This window comes from Schistocerca cancellata, chromosome 4 (genome assembly GCF_023864275.1).
Source record: "Schistocerca cancellata isolate TAMUIC-IGC-003103 chromosome 4, iqSchCanc2.1, whole genome shotgun sequence".
Lineage (NCBI taxonomy): Eukaryota > Metazoa > Arthropoda > Insecta > Orthoptera > Acrididae > Schistocerca > Schistocerca cancellata.
In genome coordinates this window covers 196,501,808-196,527,136 of record NC_064629.1, presented here as the reverse complement: position 1 = coordinate 196,527,136, position 25,329 = coordinate 196,501,808, and positions in this window count along the sequence as shown.

The window sequence follows — 25,329 nt, the reverse complement described above, 5'->3', positions numbered from 1 at the left end:
TTAACAATTGCAAACAGCTAACACTTCATTTATTACTTACTGGCCGTGCGGTTTAGGGCGCTTAGCATAAGTTAGTTTAAGTAGTGTCTAAGTCTAGGGGCCGATGACCTCAGCAGTTTGGTCCGTTAGGAATTCACACATATGTGAACGTTAATTACTGATTCGAGTACAAAAAAAAGTGATTTGTTACTTATGGGACTCACTGCTGAAGCCAGCGATAGTGAGAACGATTTCATCAATTAAAAATTTTAATTACTGTAAATACTGAGTACAAGAAACAATTATTGTTGTTCATACATGTTCGCATGCTGTTAGCTCAGTTTACATTCCATGGCAGCGTAACACATGATGCGTTTAAGTTTTTCCTAGTTACTATTAGATTCTCACTAAAACCGAAATGGATTTTAAGGTGCATAACATATAGATATAGATTCACATAACAGATTACAGTTCATATGGTGTAAAATGAACTTCTAAATAAACAAACAGGATTCAAGATAGATCGGAAGTTAAGGAAAACAATTTGTTAAATCTCAGACGCTGTAAGCTATCGTCTAGTCAACAGTTTGAAGATTCTTGTGTAGAATCAGCAAAGAACTTAGGTTTTATTCTATCTAATTTCGGGTATATCGAAGTTTTTTAGCTAAAGACTTGCAGATACATGTTCCTGGTATAATCTATCTGATCTAAAGTATTATTAGTGGACATGATGGGATGTGTCCGCCCATCGCCCTTGTAACAGCTTCAACTCTGCTGGGGACACTTTTCAGTGAAGCGACTTCAGGGAATGGCAGCCTTTTCTTCCGCAGGGTCCAAAACTAGAGAAGGTAGTGATGAAGGGCAATCGGGCCTGGAGCAAAGTCAACGTTTTAACTCATTCCATTGGTGTTCCATTGACTTCAAGTCCGAACTCTGGGCAGCACAGTCCATTTCAGGAAGGGTGTTGTCCACAAACCATCACCTCACACACGCTGCTTTATGACAGGGTGGATTGTCATGCTGACCCAATAATCATCGTCTCGGAAAGGTTCCAATACTATAGACAGTACGCATTGCTGTTAAATGTGCTCATATCCTTCCGCATTTACGGTTTTCTTAGGCCCAATAAGGAGACCAATCCCATAATCACGAAAAACAGCCCCACACCGTAACACCACAACCTCCGTACTTCACTGATCGCACTACACATGCTGGCAGGTACCTTTCTGTGGACATTCGCGAACCCAAACCCTCTCATCGGATTGTCACATACAGCGTGATTCATGACATCAATTACTGATTTCTCACCATCCATTGTCCAGTGGCAGCACTCTTAACACTCAAACACCCGTTGGCATTGACTGCAAGAATGAGTGGCTTACGAGAATCTGCCTGACTATTGTACCCCATTCGTTTTAATTTACAACACACAGTCATTGTGCCAGTTGGACTGCTGGTAGCATTTTGCAACTGACGAGTGGTTCCTCCCGCTGATTGCATGCATTTTTTTACAACTACCTTCCATAATGCTTAACGATCACTTCCGCCAGTGCATTAGGTCTGTCTGGTCTTGGTTTAGTTGTGGTTGTTCCTTCACGTTTCTACTTCACACTCAGTCGATTAGGACAACTTTAACAGGATCAAATGTCCCTGACTGATTTGTTACTCAGCTGACATTCTATGAGTAGTCGATGTTCGAAGTCACTGAGCTCTCCAGACCAATCCATTATGCTGTCTGTGCTTTTCAACTGACAATACAATACTCCCCGCCTCCTTTTACACTCTAAGACAAAAAACAACAGCCCATGAAGGAATTATCAAAGTGGGACGGGAATCAGCAGGGTTTGCCAAGTATGAAGATCAGCAGGAGAAACTCTCGCCGTGTTAGCTTGCTGAAACGTAAGCCCAGGATCACTTGGTACGACGGGCATCGAAACGGGGCGTAGAAAACCGTCTGCTTACCGATGTGCCGTAAGAGTGCCACGGGTGACAACTGAAGGAGTCCTGCTATGAAAAGGAAAGGACTCCAGACCATCGTTCCTGGTTGTCGGGCTGTTAGGAAGGTGACAGTCATATCGGTATCCCACTGCTGTCTGGGGTCATCAAGGCTCAGTTCGAAGCGGGGCTCATCACTAAGACAATTCCACTCGTACAATGAGATTACTGGCCGAAGACATGTCTCGAGACGCCACGGACGGATGTGAGATACCAAACACACTTTCGCCCACTGTGCTGTCCGACAACGATGAATGACGCTCTGGTGTGCCATTCTTTTCACAGCATGACATCTTCGGTTGTTACCTGCGGCACTGTTACAGCACAGCGGTCCGTCGACGATATAGTGTGCCCCATTTTGTTGCCTTTCATGGCAAGCGATCCTGGGCTTACTATTGAGCAAGCTAATGCCCACCCACACACGGCGAGAGGTTCTACTGCCTGTGTTCATGCTTGCCAAACCTTACCATTGCCAGCAAATTCGCCAGATCTCTCCATAGTTAAGAAAGTTGGGGGCATTACGGGCAAGGCCTTCCAACCAGCTCGAAATTTTGGCGCTCTAACGCACCAATTGGGCATAATATGGGACGATATCCTTCAGGACATCCAACAGTTCTATCAGTCAATGCCAAGACGAATAACTGTTTGCATAAGGCCCAGATGTGGACCAACACGTAACTGATTTGCTCAGTTTCTGAAGCTCTTTCTCTTGAATAAATTGTCCAACTTTTTGAAATAGTAATCATTTGTTTGTCAGAAAATGAACTATCTTACGTCCAGCGATTTCCGTCCAATTTTCTTAGAGTTTATGTTGGTTAGTCCTCCTCTCGTGGTATCTAGTGATCGGTTCCAAATAGCATGGGTGTCTAAGGATACTTTTGATCTGAAATGTGTAATATGGAGCATTGTCATATTCAGCAATGCATCCATACCGGAAGTTAGAGTAATGCCAATAATACGATTAACTGACGTTCAAGACTTAAGCCTGTTGAAAAAATATAGTAAGACCTTTCTGTTTCAATTTTGTAAACGATTTTTCTACTTTGAGTTTGTGTCACTAGTGGAGACAGTCTGGAACCGGGCGACCGCTACGGTCGCAGGTTCGAATCCTGCTTCGGGCATGGATGTGTGTAATGTCCTTAGGTTAGTTAGGTTTACGTAGTGCTAAGTTCTAGGGGACTGATGACCTCAGATGTTAAGTCCCATCGTGCTCAGAGCCATTTGAACCATTTGAACTAGTGGCGATTTCTGTGGTGTTATCTACATCCTACGCATCTAAGGATAAATACGGATAAGAATCAGCAGAGCACATGAACAACAGCGGCAATACAAACTGTTCCAGCCGCGCGTGTTAGATTACGTTACTCTATCATTTCCTGTCCCTTGGCAGGTCAAGAAGATAGTTCCAATAAACTACACAAAGACAGTTCTGAATCAACATAACGGTATTCATAGTTTGTATTTTTTTCACAGAGGAAACTCTTTCTAAGTGCTGTCTTAACTCTAGGAAATCACAATGTACGACCACTTGTGTCACTGAGGTAGATGTAAGGTAGCTTTCTCAGTAGCTGGCCTCCACTCGTGGGCAGGACAATGCAGCTTGTGAATTCTGTTCGGTTTGTCGACGTTCCTCGAAGGATTAAATCACGCTTAAGTTCATGCGCTCATTGCCACTTCACGGAAGGCAGATGGTCATAAACTGGTGTTCATTGCATCTGCGTCACTCTATAGTTACATCACTATCTTGAGACTCAAAGTATTAAAATTCTGCCTCTTAGTAATTACTGAAAACCACTACGTACAAATTGCGACTCAAACAACACGAAATCGTCTCCACACACTCTGTTTTGCCCCTAAAAGTCCTTTACGAGGAGTAGTACAAACACCCCAACACCGTGATACACAAAGTAGTTGGGCGAAAGAACACCTCGAATGAAAACTGGAGTAGTGGCGTCGACTTCTCTTGACCGACCAGTGCGGTATTTGTCTGGCGCCTGATGATCGTCAGCGAAGACTGTGGAGGTGGACAGGTATCAATGCCTGTACCTCAGGTTCAGCAAGGAGGTGGCTCAGTCGTGTTTTGGGCGGTAAAATGTACGGATGCCTGAAGCCACTCATCGCTGTCGAGGGTAATTTGAAGGACGCCATTTGAAACTCGCAGCATGTCTTCGCAAGAAGCCTCCTCTCACAATGAATACCGTCAGAAGAGCGTCGAAGAATGGGACATGGTTCAGCAGTAACATCTGGGCACGTTGTGGACAGTATTTCAAGGAGGACATACGCATGTTGCAACGATTGGGGTGGAACAAAATGATGCTGAAGTTTCACCCAGCAACAGAATTTGATTTCATAGAGTTGCACGTTCGAACGGAATGTATATATATACTGATTGAACAAAAAATTAGTACTTTCAAAAGGCTTGTGTTTTCATTCTCTAATATACAAATAAAACAGCTGTAGGTCGCACGCAACCAGATTTTATGCCCGGATTCGCCCGTCAAATGCGAGCGTCCGTGGGAAACGATTGACTGATGATGCTCGACTCTGTGGGCCGAAATCGGTTATAAAACCAAATTTTAGGTGACTTGTAACTGTTTTATCTGTATGTCATCTACAACGGGCGATGCACTCCCGACAAGCCGTACCTGCATTTACTATATTTTGAACCTCTGTTTCCCTAGAATCTAATCACACAGGCGCTTTCAGATCTGCAGCCAGTGCACACCACCCTTGGAGCAGTACATCCGCCCGCAGCAAAACGTTTTCAGATGCACAGCACAAGTACTCATCAGTCATCCTCACGACGTGTGCTGATAGAAATGGAAACTGTTACAAAAATGGTTCAAATGGCTCTGAGCACCATGGAACTTAACATCTGAGGTCATCAGTCCCTTGAACTTAGAACTACTTAAACCTAACACCCTAAGGACATCACACACATCCATGCCCGATGCAGGTTTAGAACCTGCGACCGTACCAGTCGCGCGGTTCCGGACTGAAGCGCCTAGAACCACTCTGCCACCACCGGCCGGCTAAACTGTTACAGCAGGCCTAAATCTGCATCAGTCAGATATTTCTCAGAGTAACGCTTGCAGCCTACGTCCTCAGTTATTTGCTGGATGTATTCCAATTTCTGTCTTCCTCTACAGTCCTTGTCCTCTACAGCTCCCTCTAGTACCATGGAAGTCACTCCCTGATGTCTTAACATATCTCCTATCATCCTGTCCCTTCTCCTTGTCAGTGTTTTCCACGTATTCTTTTCCTTTCCAATTCTGCGTGGAACCTCCTCATTCCTTATCTTATCAGTCCACCTAATTTTCAACATTAGCCTGTAGTACCACATCTCAACTGCTTCGATTCCCTTCTGTTCCGATTTTCCCACAGTCCAGTTTTCACTACCATACAATACTGTGCTCCACACGAACATTCTCAGAAATTCCGTCGTCAGATTAAGGCTTATGTTTGATACCAGTAGAATTCTCTTGGCCAGGAATGCCCTTTTTCCCATTATTATCGTGTTTTTGACGCCCTCCTTGCTCCGTTCGTCATTGGTTATTTTACGGCCTTTCTGCATTTCTGCTACTTCTCATTACTTTCGTCTTTCTTCGGTTTTCTCTCAATCCATATTCTGTACTCATTAGACTGTTCATTCATTCAGCAGATCATATAATTCTTCTTCACTTTCACTCAGTATAGTAATGTCATAAACGAATCATATCATTGATATGCTTTCATCTTGAATTTTAATCCCACTCCTGAACCTTTCTTTAATTCCATCATTGCTTCTTCGATGTACAGATTGAGCAATAGGGACTAAAGACTAGGTCCCTGTCTTGATCGGAGCACTTCGTTCCTGGTCTCGTCCTCTTGGCTCTTGTACATATTTTATATTACCCGTCTCTCCTTATAGCTTACCCCCATTTTTCTCAGAATTTCGAGCATCTTGCACCATTTGACACGCCAAACGCTTTTTCCAGGTTGACAAATCCTATGAACGTTCCTTGATTTTCCTTCAGTCTTCTTCCATCATCAACCGCAATGTCACAATTGCCTCTCTGATGCCTTTACCTTCCCTAAGGCCAAACTGATCGTCATCTAACACATCTTCAATTTTCTTTTCCTCCTTTAAGATACTGTAATTTTATCAACATCAGTATGGGGTGTGTCCTCCACGGGCACGAATACACTCTTGTATTCGTTGAGGCATGGAAGCAAACATCTTCCGATTGTCATTGTGAGCAATGTCATGCTATGCAGGAAACACATGTTGTGTCAATTCCTGAAGGTTGCTGTCTAGCGGCTGGTATGAGAGTATATTTCTTCCCATTGCCTCCCAGATACTCTGCAAGAACGTCTAATCAGAAGGCCACGCAGACCATTTGGTGATCCATACGTTTTTCAGGATATTTATCGAGCGAACTGCAATTTGGGGTATTGCATTATCCTGCTGGAATATGCCATTTAGTACCCTGGTCATAAAGGGTATGCCAACTGGGTACACATTCTTGCCACATACTGGCGAACATGTAACCTCTCTTCAATTATTACAAAATCAGTCCTGTTGTCATCCAACAGATATCCACACCTTGACTTTCGGAGATTGCGGGGTGTGGGTTTCGAGAATCACCATCTCCTGTGGTCTCTCACCACATCATCTAAGGACACTTGGCGTCTTACTGACAACCCACAGAAGTGAGACGCGTTGCTGAACACCACAGAATGTCGCTTTATGTCCCATTTGTCTCTCGCTCTAGACTATATAAGTCTCCATTGTCTCTGATATGGTTGTCGAGGGTTAGAGACGCAAAAGAACTAGAGATCTCATCCCAGCTTTTAGTAATCTGTTCCATACGGCTCGTGATGATATTCTGCCTGTAATTAATGCTCTCATATCAACTGTTGTCATCCATCTATTCGTCAGAGGCGGTTATACAGTGCTAAGACCTTCTCGTTATGTAGTCCGAAAGTAAGCTCAGTGAGTCGACCTGTATGCATGCTGTGCTGTGATCGCTACCTGCAACGTTTCAGTAACGTTAGACACACCAAATAGACTTGTTACACTCACAACATACTTCATCCGTAAAAGGGCCTTTTTCTGTACTGAAATTAATGAACTTATGCTCTCATGAGGACGAAATCGTAATCAGTATGTCCCACAAACATGTAAATACTGGAAAACCAGTATGGTAACGTTCGGTTAAAATGTTCATGGTGTAACACTCAATTTTCCGTTTTCCTCAGTGTAAATACACAGAACTCTGAGGAAAGAAACCGGAACAAATCTCGATAGGGGGAATATTTAACAAAAAAGTACAGACATAAAATCACTTTTTTATCGGTTGTGGTGAATAAACATGAACTGACTTCACTCATTTATTTGTCGACTGACAGCACTGCTGGTGAAACAAGGGAGGACGGCTGCTGGTAGCTGTGTAAAGTAGGCTAAGAACCCAGTGGCCGAGTATCAGCACTCAGTGCAGATGTCCGGGACTGTGATGCCACCTGAGGCATTGTGTGGCGAGCGACCTCCCAGCGGTTTCGGTTTGAGTCCAGCGACGTGCAGGAAGGTGTGAGTGGGCAGCGGAAGACGGATAACGGTGCTATAGTGGCACAAGAAAACGGACGTGGTGTTAACGGTGAGCTGCAGTGGCTTTGGACTTTGTAGCGACGATACGGATACTTGGATATCCGATGAACTGGCCGACCGCAAGATCTGGAACAATTGATATTCTCATCACCTCCGTGGAGGGCGTTGGTCCTTCGAGCCCAGTTGCCGTCGGGGGTAAATCGTCATCTGTAAATCGGAATCGGCATTATTGTATGGTGAAGTTGCACTCTTATGACCATGTGAAAGGAAGAAGTAGCTCAGCTGCGCGAAATAGGATGAACAGTTGGCCGTTGTGAGTATGAAGGGATTAATTGTGTAAGGAACTCAATATGAAAGCGCGTCGACTCATCTTGAATGCAGCGTTATCTTCGCATCGCAATGTCCACTAAACAGATCTCTGAGGCTGAAGTAAGATCCAGGTCCCCACATTACGTAGACAGTATTTCACACCTTGAGCTGTCCACTCTTTCCATAGGAAGTTAATACCAGCTTAAATCTGGTGTGACTTCTCAGTTATAGTTTTTAACTCAACAATGTTTTCTTTAATATTTCTTGTCTAGCGGCAATGAGAGGGGCCATCATCGTCATCACCACCACCACCACCACCACCACCACCACCACCACCACCATGATCATGATCATGATCATGATCATCATGACTGCCTTCTCCTTCTTTTTGCAAAAGCTAAGCCTTGACGCTGCTACCTTATTTGTCTCTCCACTGCTGAGCGCTTCAAGGCAGCGTACGGTCTGAATTTACGTCCATCACAGAATTTAGATGATTCTTCCGCGGTCTTTCTCTTCCTTTCTTACCTAAAACCTTCCTTTTGGTCAAGAATTCTTTTTTGTGGTAGCGATAAATTCCCCAGTCCGGTTTACTTCCTTGAGGACTCTCTCGTTCGATTTTTTCTCTCTCCAATTTATTTTTAGCTTCCATCTGTACATCAATATTTGCATTACGTCCAAGTGTTGTATATTACGATTCATTAGGACCCATTTTTCATAGTCATAACAAAATAATCCAGACAACCTTCTTGACAAGTTCTCTCCAATTTTTATTACATGTGTAACTGCTACTCAGAAGCTGTTTATTTTTACTGAAAGCTGTTTTAGCAAAGACAGTTCTCCTACTGATTTCCATGGCGCAGCTATTAGTGGAGCGACAACACCTTCTATCTAGCATAATTGACTCCATTGTTGTATAGTTTCATGATCAATCTTGATATTTGTTTGTCTCTTCATTGGATTTTTTAACGATCACTATTTTTGTTTTTCAAGTGTTCAGTTTTAATTTTTGTACCTTTAGTGCTAATGCTACACATCACAGCACTTTAGTTAGCTCCACATGAAATGTATTCGCAGTTGCGAATATGGGCTACCATCAGCTGTATAATGACGACTATGAAAATTTGTGTTGGACGAGCATTGGAACCCGGATTTCCCGCTAATCCCGGACGGTCGTCTAAACATTAGGCTATACCAGCACGACTCACGGCCAGACACAAACTTCCATATTCCGTCAACCATGAGTCTACAACCTGTAGTCGTACATCCATTACGTATAATCCCGTACAGGGGAGACATTTTACATGAAAGTCGCTTGTCCGGTCTCGGTGGATATAAACGATACTGCAGTGCCTGTATTATTCCGAACTACGATAAGAAGTTCCTTCGGAGATGCATGCATGTGTGAAGGAATTTTGCATCGTAATTCGGAATAATAGAATCACTGCAATATCATAAATGTCGTATTGCTTAGTTCCTTCTCCGAACAATGTAATCTGCAAATCCTATATAATGTACTTCCTGTCCGTTGATTTTACTGCCTTTCGTCTTTTGCTTGAATTTGGTTATTGCCTCCACGACGAACATGTTGAATGAGTACGGGGATAGTGCGCAGCCTTGTCTCACTCCCCTTTTAATAGAAGCAGTTTTACATTTCCATTCACTTTTGTGGAGGGAAATTATTTTTTTTTTGTTTTCGTACAGCATTAGAATGAGTCTTTTGTCCCTCCTGTGTTTGTTATGGTCTTAAGTAACTATTTTCACTTCGTATTACCGAAGGTTCTCTCTGTACCCAAGAATACAATGTATGTCTACCTGTTAACACTCAGTCTTCTTTCGAGATTGGTTTGCGGTGGACGACAACGTCGAGGAACGGCAATGCATCGTCCTTTTCTACCTCCATGTTGAACTGGATGTTACTGTTAATGCCGTTGAGGTGTTCCAAGAACTCGTCAAGTTTCCCACGTCCGTGGGGCCAAATGACAAACTTGTCTTCAACGTGTCGAATGAAGCAGCTAGGCTTTAATGGCGCCGTGTCTAAGGCAATGTCCTCAAAATTCTTCATGAAGAGGTTTACATCAGCTGGAGCTAACGGGCTACCCATTGCAACACCGTCCGTCTGATCGGAATACTGGCCGTTGTTCAGAAAATAAGAAAACGTAAAAGTGTGCCTAAATACAGGGTCGGGCAAATAAAACTGGCCAAGACGAGTGGATACGACTGGACGCTAGTTTGTGGCAGCATTAACGGATGAGAAAAATACTTGCAGTTACTTCCAAAACGATGGAGCAACTGCCCATAGCGCCGATCGAACCTTGGAGCACATTTACACAATCTTCACTCTTGAAAGAGTCGTTGGCAGATGTCAGTTTGGTCTTGGCCCTAGCTGGCCGCCCACGTCACCTGATCTATCAGTGTACGATTACTTTGTGTTGGGACCCCTAAAGTCTAAAGCGTATCGCAACAACCCTCGCAGCCTTCAAGAACTGCAACAGAACCTTTCGGACAAGATTGCAGCAAGCGTTTCAGCTTCGATCTGCCTTCAGTAACTTTCTGACAAGGGTTCAAAACTGCCAAAAGACGAATGATTTTCACTTTCAGCATCTTGCTATAGTCAGGTTAGTACTGTCTTTCCTTTCCTCTGCCGTGTTCCTTTGAACCCAGAAACTCTGTTCTACGGGCCAGTTTTATTTGGCCCACCCTGTAGCTCGACCATTTCACTTACAAAGAACTACGGTATGCGGTCAAAACAGTCTTTAAGAGGCGCATTCGTAAATAGCGACAACACATCAATACTGACCGTAATGTCACCTTCACTAAGTCGAAGACGGTTAATTCGTTTGCAAAAACCTGCTGAATCTTTAGTATGATGATCGAGTGTCCCACATATGTAGCGAGGAAATTAGCCATGTACTGCGCCAGCTTGTACTTTATACATGAAATGTAATCGCAGTTCTGAGTATGGATAACAATCAGCTATATAATGGAATAATCACTATGAAAATTTGTGCCGGAGCGTGATCTGAATGTGGACTTCCCACTTAACGCGAACTGTCGCCTTACCATTAGGCTATACGTGCACGACTCACAGCCAGACCCCAATTTCCGTATGTCGTCAGCTACGTATGTACAACCTGTACTTGTACATTCATTATATGTAGTCCTGTACAGGGGAGACAGTTTATTTGGAAGTCGCTTGCCCGATGTCTGCGGATAGATACGATATGGCAATTGCGAATTACGATGCAATGTTCCTTCGGATGGACGCCGAGTCATCATATGCCCGTATATGGCGATGCTTCGGGCACCAACGACGTCGCTTGTATACAGAGTGTTTGGGGGGGGGGGGGGAAGGTCAATATTTTATACGGTGACAGTATAAGTAATTCTGAACAAAAAATTTTATGTGAACACAGGTCCACAAATGCTTTGTTAGGGAGGTATGGGTATAGAAATGAACTTTAATTCTGCAAAATCGACGTGCACAACGTGAACGTATACGCAATACAACTGGACCGTAACGTGATTTTCTTGAAAACAATGTTACAGAGAAGTGCAGTTATGTTACACAATTTTACGTAATGTTTATTTACTTTGCATTTAGTACATAATGCACTACAACATGAATGTTACATGTTTTCAGTTGAAAAAAATGTACCACGTCATTTAAAAACGGCTTTAACACTTATCGTACAAATTTTGTACCGTTCACAGAACAGGTTCGAATATCCCAGCATGAACGTCAATGCACTTTTGCGCTCTAGCAATAACGTGTTGTGTTGCTTGTTCAGTTGCCTGTGGTTGGTTTCTAATCAATTCAGCAGCTTCCATAATGCGACGAAGCAGTTCATCTCGTGTATTTACCTTCACTTTGTGCACCTCTGATGCAATCCAACCCCATAAACAGAAATCTAAACGTGTAAGGTCAGGTGGTCTTGGAGGATAGTTAATAGCACCGCCACGGCCAATCCAGAGATTAGGGTGGGTGCAGTTGAGATGGTCCCTTACACGTAAGGTAACATGTGGAGGGGCACCGTCGTGTTGAAAGTACATTCCCGTTCGCTTCCAATAGCTCTACAAATGAATTTTCCAAAAATGCAGTACCTCTCTCCACTCAATAGCTGATTGATAATGAACTGACCTACCAAAAGGTTACCGATCATGCCGTACCAAATATTTATGGCAAAACGAACTTGTGAATTGCTATCCACGTCTTTTCCCGTGACTATCGATGATTATTGCGTGTGTTGTTTATTCCATGTCGTGAAAACTGGGCTTCGTCAGTGAATAGTATGTATGGAAGCAAATGACTGTTCTTAATTACCTAGTGACAGAATTGAAGTCGTTGGGCATTGTCGCCAACGTGGAGATTTTGGACACGCTGTATGTGAAATGGATACGAGTTTTCCGCATGTAATGTCTACCATACACGTGTCTGTGGGACATTCATTCGCAGGGAGATTCTTCGTATGCTCGTACCGTACCGTACGAAAAATGTCTACTTGGAAGATAGCCTGTTGCACGAAAAGTGATAAACACTTTGACAAACACCCTGCTATCAGGTAATCGTCGAGTTGGAAAGCGCCTGTGGTATTCTTCTCTTGCAGCGGTAGCACTACCGTCGCAGAAGCCATAAACATGCACCATACCTGCGTATTTCTCAATACTGTAGACGAGTGGAATTGTTAGCAGCACTTGTACCAAAACAGTTAACACCATTCGCTACACAGCTAACCGATCCGTCGCCGGTACACTACTCAATGCGTCTTACACGGCACAACTGCGTAAACACCGGGTGATTGTACTATGTACTACGTACGTCACATGACCATAATACACGGTAGGTTGCATAGTGTAAACATGGCATGTACTCCTGCATTGTCCGCAAGAAAATCAAGTTACGGTCCAGTTGTATTGCGTATACGTTCACGTTGTGCACATAAATTTTGCAGAATTAAAGTTCCTTCCAATACCCATACCTCCCTAACGAAGAATTTGTGGACCTATGTTCATATAACATTTTTTGTTCAGAATTACTTATAGTGCGGCTGGTCCCGGCGGAGGTTCGAGTCCTCCCTCGGGCATGGGTGTGTGTGTGTGTGTGTGTGTTTGTCCTTAGGATAAGTAGTGTGTAAGCTTAGGGACTTACGACCTTAGCATTTAAGTCCCATAATACTTCACCCACATTTGAACATTTGAATTACTTATACTACCACTGTTTAAAATATTGACCTTTCCTCCCCAACCACCCTGCGTAAGGTTGAAATGGTTGAAAAGGCTCTAAGCACTATGAGACTTAACATCTGAGATCATCAATCCCCTAGACTTAGAACTACTTAAACCCAACTAACCTAAGGACATCACACGCATCCACGCCCGAGGCAGGATTCGAACCTGTGACTTTAGCAGCAGCGCGGTTGCGGACTGAAGTGCCTAGAACCGCTCGGTCACTACGCCCGGCCCTTTATAAGGGGCGTACCAGCATCTCACTGGCAGTCATACCACTTGACAATAACCACGAAGTTCTTGGCGGAAAGATCGTGTGATTTTAACTACTTGACGCGGCTGGAAACCCGAGAAATTTCAATTCAGTGTTCTTTTTAATTCCGTTCTTAATTACATTGAGCAATGTTTTTTATGCGTGCGACAGCAGTATTAGTTTTCTATACTCGGAACATTCACTGACATTTCCTTCCTTCGGTAAGGTGACTGTCCTATTTTCAGCACAAGTCTTCCAGTATTTATCCATTGTAATAGCTTCTTACAATGACGTTGTACAGTTTTTGTTTAACTTTTTTCTCCTGTTCTCTACAGCAGTGCTGTTGGGATGTCGTCTGTTCCTGTTGCGTTCTTGTTCTTCAACAGCTGAAGTGCTGGACCAATTTTTTTTTCGTATGATTATCGGTCGTTAATTATCTTCTTCCACCATATGTTCAGGATAGAGATGGTTGTAATTTCCAACACTTCCTCATCGGAGTACAAGTCTTCAACACCTACCTTCCAGCGGTATCTCATATATTCTCTGTCAATAAGTAATTGTCCGTTCGTATCTTTTATCGTAGTACCACTTGTTTAAGTATGTACTGCAGTGGCTTTATCGCGCTATATGCTTTATCTGTTCTTACTCCAGTACATCATTCTTGTACTTCCCCTAATTTCCTTCATCCATTCTTCTTCGTCCCCTGTAACTTCTGTCACATTTACATTCAGTATTGTTCTAAACTGCATTTTGCTTTCTTTTGTATTTCCCTTCTTATAGCTGTTTCTGTGCTATAATAAATCGAGTATTTCTTCAGTAATCCCAGGTTTTCTTGTGACCCCTATCAGCTTGAAACTATATGTACGTCAACTACTGGCAAAATTTGTACATCTATCTGCATATTTTAAGGCATTAACCAATGTATTACCGCAACCTTAAGGAAGTTATTACATGTAACAGATAAAATCTTAAGACCCCCTGCTTTGTAAAGTTCGCTCTCATACAATCATGCGTTCCACCCTCTCCCTCCCTCTCACTTTTTCTTTCTCTTCCTCTCCCTCTGCCTCCAGCCTAACTGCGAATCCCAAACAAAACTGTCGTTTGTGTATAATTTTACCACTGTAGCCAACATAATTATTGTACTTAAAGTATGTAACACGCCACCTGATTGTATAAACATGTATGAAGTTTCAGCTATATTAACTTCTAAAAATAAGATTTATATGTAACCAGAAATATTTATTCCAACGCATGCAATCGACACCTCAAAACAAACATCTCAAAAATCCTTTAAAAATTTATTCTGTAATGATGTTACGATGTAAACACATCAAAAAAGTTTTGTATCACCTCGAGTCCGAGAGTTTCGGAACCTTCACAGAAAACTGGAACAGAGGCCAACATAAACATCATTTCCGCCCATTTTATTGCTCATGAAAACCACACATTGCATATTGTACCACCATACAGTGAGACCTTCAGAGGTGGTGGCCCAGATTACTGTACACACCGGTGTCTGTAATACCCATAGCACTTCCTCTTGCATTGATGCATGCTTGTATTCGTCGTGGCATACTATCCACAAGTTCATCAAGGTACTGTTGGTCCAGATTGTCCTACTCCTCAACGGCGATTCGGCGTAGATCCCCCAGAGTGGTTGGTGGGTCACGTCGTCCATAAACAGCACTTTTCAGTCTATCCCAGGCATGTTCGATAGGAGTCATGTCTAGAAAACACGCTGGCCACTCTATTCAAGCGATGTAGTTATCCTGAAGGGAGCCATTGACAATATGTGCGCGATGGGGGCGCGAATTGTCGTCCATGAAGACGAATGCCAGGCCAATATGCTACCGATATCGTTGGGCTATCGGTCGGAGGATGGCATTCACGTATCGTACAGCCGTTACGGCGCCTTCCATGACCACCAGCGGCGTACGTCGGCCCGAACCTCCACCTTGCTGCAGTCGCTGGACAGTGTGTCTAAGGCGTTCAGCCAGACGGGGTTCTCTCCAAACACGTCTCCGACGATTGTCTGGTTGAATGCATATGCAACACTCATCGGTGACGAGAACGTGATGCCAATCCTGAGCGATCAATTCGGCATGTTGTTGGGCCCATCTGTACCGCACTGCATGGTGTCATGGCTGCAAAGATGGACCTCGCCATGGACGTCGAGAGTGAAGTTGCCCATCATGCAGATGCAGCCTATTGCGTATAATCTGAGTCGCAACACGACGTCCTGTGGCTGCACGAAAAGCATTATTCAACATGACGGCGTTGGTGTCGGGGTTCCTCCGAGCCATAATCCGTAGGTAGCGGTCATCCACAGCAGTAGTAGCCCTTGGGCGGCCTGAGAGAGGCATGTCATCGACAGTTCCTGTCTCTCTGTATCTCCTCAATGTCTGAACAACATCGCTTTGGTTAACTCCGAGACGCCTGGACACTTACCTTGTTGAGGGCCCTTACTGGCACAAAGTAACAATGCGGACGCGATCGAATCGCGGTATTGACCGTCTAGGCATGTCTGAAGTACAGACAACACGAGCCGTGTACCTCCTTCCTGGTGGAATGACTGAAACTGATAGGCTGTTGAACCACCTCATTCTAATAGGCACTGCTCATTCATGGTTGTTTACATCTTTGGTCGTCTTTTAGTGACGTTTCCGATCAGTTAAAGAGACTGTGTCCGTCGTAGAACATCCACAGTCAACGCCTATCTCCAGGAGTTCTGGGAACCGCGATGATACAAAACTTTTTTTGATGTGTGTATATTCTTCGTACTTTGTGATAATGTTTTCTCTTTTGCAATTTATATTCTTTGTACTTTGTGATAATGTTTTCTCTTCTGCATTGTATATTCCTTGTGCTTTGTGATAATGTTTTTTCAACTGCTATACGATCCTTGCAGCTAATGGTTTCCAGATGCCATATTTGTTTACAAAATATGACTGTATACATGTGATGTGTTGCGACAGTGAAAAGAACCTGTTACCACTGTAGGTACTCTGTTTTACTTATTTTATTTTTACCATTAGATATACTTTTAACTTTTTTGTCAAAAGAAACCCAATACCATGCTCTCAAATAATCTTTTTCTTCTCCATTAGACGGAGCCACAAGTTCCTCCAAAACATCGTAACACAACACACACTCAAATGTTACACTAACCACCTGATGATGGAGGTTTAAACCTTTGAAACGTATCGTGGAGACAAATAAACAGTGACTGGTAATAGTAAACTTGCTGCTTCATTTAATGTCAATAACAGTCACGGTAAAGTCTAACCTAAAATGTTCGCATTTAAAGTCTGTTGTTTCTCATCCGCTGGACATGACCAATCCATCTCAATTGGTGACCAGTAACGGTGGCTCCTATTTTATACATCTTGGCCTTCTCGAGACCCATAGTGTCTGATACGGAGTCATTTCATTTTATGTTAATGATGTACCTAACCATAGGGCCGGGTAGAAAGAACTACTGCTCGATACGCAATCGGTTTTGTCGATAGTGTAAGATCTTTATTCAGGGAGTCCCTATATAGGAAACGTCCAAAAGCAACATGTGCGGCATGCAGTCTGTTCTTCACGTTCTTTTCCGATGAGCAATTAGTTGATAATATACACTCCTGGAAATGGAAAAAAGAACACATTGACACCGGTGTGTCAGACCCACCATACTTGCTCCGGACACTGCGAGAGGGCTGTACAAGCAATGATCACACGCACGGCACAGCGGACACACCAGGAACCGCGGTGTTGGCCGTCGAATGGCGCTAGCTGCGCAGCATTTGTGCACCGCCGCCGTCAGTGTCAGCCAGTTTGTCGTGGCATACGGAGCTCCATCGCAGTCTTTAACACTGGTAGCATGCCGCGACAGCGTGGACGTGAACCGTATGTGCAGTTGACGGACTTCGAGCAGGGCGTATAGTGGGCATGCGGGAGGCCGGGTGGACGTACCGCCGATTTGCTCAACACGTGGGGCGTGAGGTCTCCACAGTACATCGATGTTGTCGCCAGTGGGCGGCGGAAGGTGCACGTGCCCGTCGACCTGGGACCGGACCGCAGCGACGCACGGATGAACGCCAAGACCGTAGGATCCTACGCAGTGCCGTAGGGGACCGCACCGCCACTTCCCAGCAAATTAGGGACACTGTTGCTCCTGGGGTATCGGCGAGGACCATTCGCAACCGTCTCCATGAAGCTGGGCTACGGTCCCGCACACCGTTAGGCCGTCTTCCGCTCACGCCCCAACATCGTGCAGCCCGCCTCCAGTGGTGTCGCGACAGGCGTGAATGGAGGGACGAATGGAGACGTGTCGTCTTCAGCGATGAGAGTCGCTTCTGCCTTGGTGCCAATGATGGTCGTATGCGTGTTTGGCGCCGTGCAGGTGAGCGCCACAATCAGGACTGCATACGACCGAGGCACACAGGGCCAACACCCGGCATCATGGTGTGGGGAGCGATCTCCTACACTGGCCGTACACCACTGGTGATCGTCGAGGGGACACTGAATAGTGCACGGTACATCCAAACCGTCATCGAACCCATCGTTCTACCATTCCTAGACCGGCAAGGGAACTTGCTGTTCCAACAGGACAATGCACGTCCGCATGTATCCCGTGCCACCCAACGTGCTCTAGAAGGTGTAAGTCAACTACCCTGGCCAGCAAGATCTCCGGATCTGTCCCCCATTGAGCATGTTTGGGACTGGATGAAGCGTCGTCTCACGCGGTCTGCACGTCCAGCACGAACGCTGGTCCAACTGAGGCGCCAGGTGGAAATGGCATGGCAAGCCGTTCCACAGGACTACATCCAGCATCTCTACGATCGTCTCCATGGGAGAATAGCAGCCTGCATTGCTGCGAAAGGTGGATATACACTGTACTAGTGCCGACATTGTGCATGCTCTGTTGCCTGTGTCTATGTGCCTGTGGTTCTGTCAGTGTGATCATGTGATGTATCTGACCCCAGGAATGTGTCAATAAAGTTTCCCCTTCCTGGGACAATGAATTCACGGTGTTCTTATTTCAATTTCCAGGAGTGTACTTCTTAGATAGAGGAAGTGCTCTATTTGTTCCAAAGGCGTGCTGGGAATAGAGATATTAAAATCCGGAAAGGACGTTCCAGGAGCTGGCTCTGCTAAATCTTTGTTTTTTGTATGCTGATGGTCAGACTAAACCGTTTATATGTGGTACCGAAACAATTTACAGACAGTTGCGCCTCTGTGGGTGTGTGAGTTGGAGAAACATTGTCGTCAGCGTACAGCAGATGAGTTACCTAAGTGAGACTTGTGAACCTTTTAGAGTGCAGTCTGGACTGATTAAATAGCCCTGGGTCAGATCTGTATTTAAGTTCTTCTCCTACGTTGCTTACGGGCGATGTCTCGTAAAGCATAGCTCAGACATGTCATCATGGAAAGCTTGAGTCATTTGACTAAAGTGTTCAGGGCAGCCGAAACGTTTTAAGACCTTCCACAATGCTTCTCTGGCATTGTATCAAAGGCCTTGTCTAGATCATAGAACACAAGTAGTAATGGCTTACGTTATGCCCTGCACCTCTCCTGCAGCTGCCATATAAGTTGATCCTTTGGAGAAGCGAAATCCGTACTGAGATCAGGGAAGTACTGTCTCAGAAAGAGTCTGGAGGTGATTCGACAAAATTAAGAAAATATTTTACCAGTCACGGAGGCCAAGGATATGTCAGGGTAATTGTCACTTATGGTTCCGTCACCAATTTTAAAAATGGTGGCAACTGTGGTGTTTTTCACGTCAGCTGGTACCTTACGGGTTTCTCACATTAGAAGAAACAGGGAGAATAGTCTGTTTTTTAGAGGAAAGCCACCATTTTGAATGGTCTCCAAGGGATGCTGTCAGGTCTAGGTGTCTTTGTCGGTTTTATACTATCTCGAGCCTTGATGAGTTCATGAAATATCGGTGTGACTGCTATACAAGGTTGTACTGGATGTTGTGTGACATGCCCGAGAAAGTCGGCAATAGCAGTAGAACTACGGTTTAAAAGTGAGTTGTAAAGCTCTTTCCACCGGTTTAAGATGTCCTGTGATTGTCAGTGAGGATGGTCATGCTGTCGGCGGCTTTCAGGATTCCTGTTGAGGAACGACCAGGCCCTTATATTTTTTAATTCCAGCATAAAAACTTGGCCTTGACAGAGTTTGAAGTTTCTTGGCTTTTTGTTGTCACCAATGGTTCTTGATTGTTCTTATTTCACTTTGACGTTTCTGCTTGATCTCTTGAAACTGAGTTTTCCTTTCCAGGTAGGATGGATCTTGAGCAATATATAGGAATATATCCCGCTCTTCACTTATGATGCTCTTAATCAGTTCATTATTGTCATAAAATTAGTCATTTGTCTACTTCCCATCAAAACCTTGATTACATCTGCAGCCTTCTTGATGTTTTTTTAAAGTGGACCATTGCTGTTCAACATCTGTTGTGTTAACTGGGGTATTGCTAAGTCGTTCCAAAAGTGTGTCTTGCAAGGGAGAACGAACCGTTTCATTCTGGAGGACGTTGATATTGAATTTTTTCCTGGAAGGATTTAAGAAGAAGGACCGTTGTTTACGATGGACAAAGATACTCAGATGGCTAACCAGCAGTTTATGATCGGTCCAGCAATCATCGATGTTTCGAGTTGTTTTTTGTGGTCAGGACGACTTTCTTATCGTGCTGGACAGTGCTGACATAGTCACTGAGATGCCAGTGTTTGGAGCGTGGATGAATCCATGTTGTCTTATAACGATTAGGTAAGCGGAAATGCATGTTGATGATAGAAAACTCACGCTCACCTTAGAGACCTATAAGTAGCAGCCCATTTGCTGTACTGTTTCCGACACCTTGATTATCCATTCTTACCCCAATAACGATTCCCTCTTCCCACTCTAGAACTGAAGTCGCCTAGTAACAAGAGTTTATTTGCGGTTGGTACCTTGACGAGAAGATTGCTCAGCTGACGGGAGAATTGATTCTTTGTATCCTTCTCACCGCCTAATGTGGGAGCGTAGGCAGAGACGAGGGTGACAAAGCTATCTCCAGAAATAGGAATTCGAAGAGTCACAGCTATCATTGGTACGAATAGCGGTTAATCGACGTTGTTTCACTAATTTTGTTTTTACTGCAAATCCCACACCACGGGTACGTGGTTCTCCTGCATCCTATCCTTTCCAAAATATGGTGTACCCTGAGCTAGCCTCACTAAGGTGTCCTTCGCCTGATAGTTTCATTTCATTTGAGGCAGCAACATCTACATCTACTCTAGCTAGCTCGTGGATGATAAGAGCTGTTCTTCTTTGTGGTTCAAAAATGGTTCAAATGGCTCTGAGCACTATGGGACTTAACTTCTACGGTCATCAGTGCACTAGAACTTAGAACTACTTAAACCTAACTAACATAAGGACATCACACACATCCATGCCCGAGGCAGGATTCGAACCTGCGTTCTACGGTCATCAGTGCACTAGAACTTAGAACTACTTAAACCTAACTAACATAAGGACATCACACACATCCATGCCCGAGGCAGGATTCGAACCTGCGACCGTAGCGGTCACTCGGTCCCAGACTGTAGCGCCTAGAACCGCACGGCCACCCCGGCCTGATTCTTTCTGGTCTGTTACCATTTAAATCCAGAAGAGTCGTGACATTCCATGTCCCAGTAGTCACTATCATATTGTTCTTTCTTGGTTTTCGTCTGCAAATTAGGAGTAACGTTCTGGGTGCGGATTCCGAGCAAGGTGCAAGTGAAACTACTGTTGATTAATCTGCCTTTTCTATGGCCTTGCCCATTCAGGGCGGGCAGCGGTTGTCCTAAATAGGCCTGTCCAGTCGCAGACGAATGACCAGATCCCTGAGTAGCCACATGAGTTCTCAGGGAGGCGACCATCACAGACCTGCCGCTAGTATGCAGGTCCAGACTAGTAGCTTTCAGCCTTATTCGAGGCTGCTACCACCGTCTTTATTCCATCGCCACTGGCCTTCAAGGAGGATGGGAGGAGAAACTGCCAGTCGCGTGTCTTTGTTTAAGGTAGATCTCAATTTATGAGGAAGTAACCCAGTCACTATGATTCTGGAACAATTCATCGCGGCACGTGGGTGTGAGACATGTGATTTCAGACACCAGAACTGCAGCGAAGTGACGCGAGCTCTAGGACAGTAGAGCAGCGCGTTTACAGCCAGTTCTTGTGGCATGACCTCTTCCGCCTACGCGACCGTTGGGAAACTCGGTTGTGAGATGTTCCTCTTCCATCCGTTTTGCTGTTGCGTCCTAGTATGTTAGGGAGAAGCACCTTGTAAAGGGATGCGAAAAGGGATGGGACGTTGTGGGACACACTTTGTCTGGTTCATCCGCTGAGAACTGTGCAGCTTGGGAGACCCGGCCAGTAGCTACGCTACCGCCAGCATAGCCCTCAGCTTGACATTAACACGCAAACCTCTCTGCCCACAAGGGCAGTGCTACGATAATGCGTTGTCCTCTGGAAAAGGAACGCGTATAGTGTTGATGACAATCCCGGATATTATCCAAAATAAAAGTGGTTCACTACTTACTTCGTTACAGGTACGCGATAAACCGCAATTCCTCACCCATTTCCTGAGTGTCATTTTCTTATACCCACAATTAATAGAAAGTATTTTCCAACGAAGGAGGGTTGCTCTAATTCCAAATGGGATAACAGCACTCCAATATCAAAGTAGAAAACTGTAGCAGGAAGTGAGTGATGAGTAGGATTAGGAAAAAGCATGCAGCATGACAATGCTTGATATGAAAACAAGCGGCCACGTAATAATCTTCCAGTCTGCCTAACTCCATGATATGAAATATAAGAAAAGCATTACAACTGGTATATGCATTTGGAAGATCGTAGTACTTTAACTGCAAAATTGTGACAGAAACTCTAAATTAGAGCACCAAACAATTTTCGAGAAAAGAACGTGACACCGTTGAGTGCATATCACTTAAAGAAGCACAGAACAGTTCGTTTACTTGTAATATCCTGTTTCCGTACTTCATCGATGTAAAAAGAAGTAGCATGTTTAGTAGGTTCAGAGCCGCTTTATTATATGAGAACACGAAATACGGTATAATTTCCGCCAGAAAATGCACATAACTGATGCAGGTGAGGTATTTAAGCCTATTTAGAACGGTAAGACTAAATGGAAGAAGCTAAATTAAAGACTGGGAGCAAATTTGTAAAACAATAGTCTCAAAAGGATGAAGATCAACCACCGTATTTCCCGTAATGCAAGTTAGTCTATGGCAAAAATGTACGGGATGTACATTTATGAGCCAAAACATTATTACTACCGCCCACTGTGAGGTTCAATGGATCCTGGTGATGTTGCGGTCAAGTGACGCAGTAAGGAAAAAATGTAAGCGGAAGAGACGAATGGGCAGTCATTATAGCAAAGATGCGGGCCGCAAATGCGGAAACCCATTGATATATGCGGTTTTGACAAAGGGCATATTGTTGTGGTGCTGCTGGTGGAAACGAGAACCTCTGAAACGACGAAGCTGGTCGGCTGTTTGCGTACTGCTGTCGTGAGCACCTGGGAAAGTAGTTGAAGAATGGCGGAACAGCGCGTGGGCCGTATGGTACTGGACGTCCACGTCTCAGTACAAAACGTAGAGATAGGGGGATCCCCCACTGTGCAATCCACGATCTGTGGCAGATATGAAGTCATAGCACAATGCTGGTGCAGGCACAAGTGTTTCGGAGCACACCGTTCAACGGCCATTGTTGAACACAGAGCTCCACATCACACATATATTACGTCAGTTACGACTGCAGTGGGCACAGCATTACTGGGTTTTCAGTGGATCAGTAGATACGTTTCGCCTGTCGAATGAGTTGCATTTCTTGTTACACCATATCGATCGTTGGGTTCTTACACGCCGCCAAAAAGGTGAATGGCTGCTTGAAACGTGCATTGCGCCACATATGCAGCCCGGTGAGAGCAGAATTATGCCCTAGGGTACATTGAGCTGGGATTCTGTGAGACATATGGTAGTACTCAAAGAAATCATGACAAAAGTGAGCTACTTGAACATTACTGCGGACCACCTGCATCGCTTCATTCTTTTGAGTCTCCCCTACGCCGATGACATCTTCCAGCAGGATAACTCTCTATGATACAAGGTCTAAATCGTGCTGCAGTGTGGTTTGACGAACATGATAGTGACATCACATTGATGTCTTAGCTAGCGCCAGCTGCGTGCCCACAAACAGTGGTCCCGCAATTTGCGAGAATTTAGAGACATGTGAGTACCCATTTGATGCCACATGCTTCTGGAAACCTAGCAAGGTCTTGTAGAATACATTGCTGCTGTACTCTTGTATGTGTCTGAAAAGTGCACGAACACGCTACTAAACAGATAATCATAAAGTTTTGGTTCATCGGTGTAAATTTCAACTATTAAAGTATAACTCAGCCTAACAACTCAGATTAACCAGTTGTTGTTGTGGTCTGCAGATCAGAGTCTGGTTTGATGCAGCTCTCCATACTACTCTATCCTGTGCAAGCTTCTTCATCTCAAAGTACCTACTGAAACCTATATCTTTCTGAATCTGCTTAGTGTTTCATCACTTGGTATCCCTCTACAATTTTTACCCTCCACGCTGTCCTGCAGTGCTAAATTGGTGATCCCTTGATGCCTCAGAACACGTCCTACCAACCGATCCCTTCTTCTAGTCAAGTTGTGCCACAAATTCCTCTTCTCCCCAGTTCTGTTCAGTACCTTCTCCTTAGCTACGTGATCTACCCACCTAATCTTCAGCATTCTTCTGCAGCACCACATCTCGAAAGCTTCTATTCTCTTCTTATCTTAACTATTTATTGTCGACGTTTCACTTCCATACTTCCATACAAATACTTTCAGAAGAGACTTCCTGACACGTATATACACGATGTTTACAAATTTCTCTTCTTCAGAAACGCTTTCCTTGACACTGCTAGTATACATTTTATATACTCTCTACTTCGATCATCATTAGTTATTTTGCTCCCAAAATAGCAAATCTCGTGACTTATTAGCAGTTTTTCCATTCGTCTCCAAAGAATTCACGTTAGTATTTTGCAGCCGTGACTTATTAAACTGATAGTTCGGTAATTTTCACGCCTGTGAACACCTGATTTCTTTAGGATTGGAATTATTATATTATTCTTGAAGTCTGAGAGTATTTCGCCTGTCTCATTCATCTTGCTCACCAGATGGTAGAGTTTCGTCAAGGCTGGCACTCACAAGGCTATCAGTAGTTCTGATGGGATATTGTCTACTCTTTTTTTCGACTTAGGACTTTCAGTGCTACGGCAAACTCTTCACACAGTATCATATCTCCCATTTCATCTTCGTCTACGTCCTCTTCCATCTCCATAATATTGACCTCAAGTACATCGCTCTTGTATAGACCCTCTACATATTCCTTCCACCTGTCTGCTTTTCCTTCTTTACTTAGTATTGGTTTTCCGTCTGCGCTCTTGATATTCATACAAGTGGTTCTCTTTTCTCCAAAAGTCTCTTTAATTTTCCTGTAGGCAGTATCTATCTTACCCCTAGTGATATATGCCTCTACATCCTTACATTTATCCTCTAGCCATCCCAGCTTAAACATTTTGCATTTCCTCTCGATCTCATTTTTGAGACGTTTGTATTTCTTTTTGGCTGCTTCATTTTGTGCATTTTTATATTTTCTCCTTTAATCAATTAAATTTGATATCTCTTCTGTTACCCAAGGATTTCTAGTAGCTCTCGTCTTTTTACCTACTTAATCCTCTGCTGCCTTTACTACTTCATCTCTCAAAGAAACCCATTCTTCTTCTACTGTATTTCTTTCCCCCGTCCTGTCAATTGTTCCGTAATGCTCTCCCTGAAACTCTCTATAACCTCTGGTTCTTTCAGCTTATCCAGGTCCCATCGCCTTAAATTGCCGCCTTTTTGCAGTTTCTTCAGTTTTAATCTACAGTTCATAAACAATA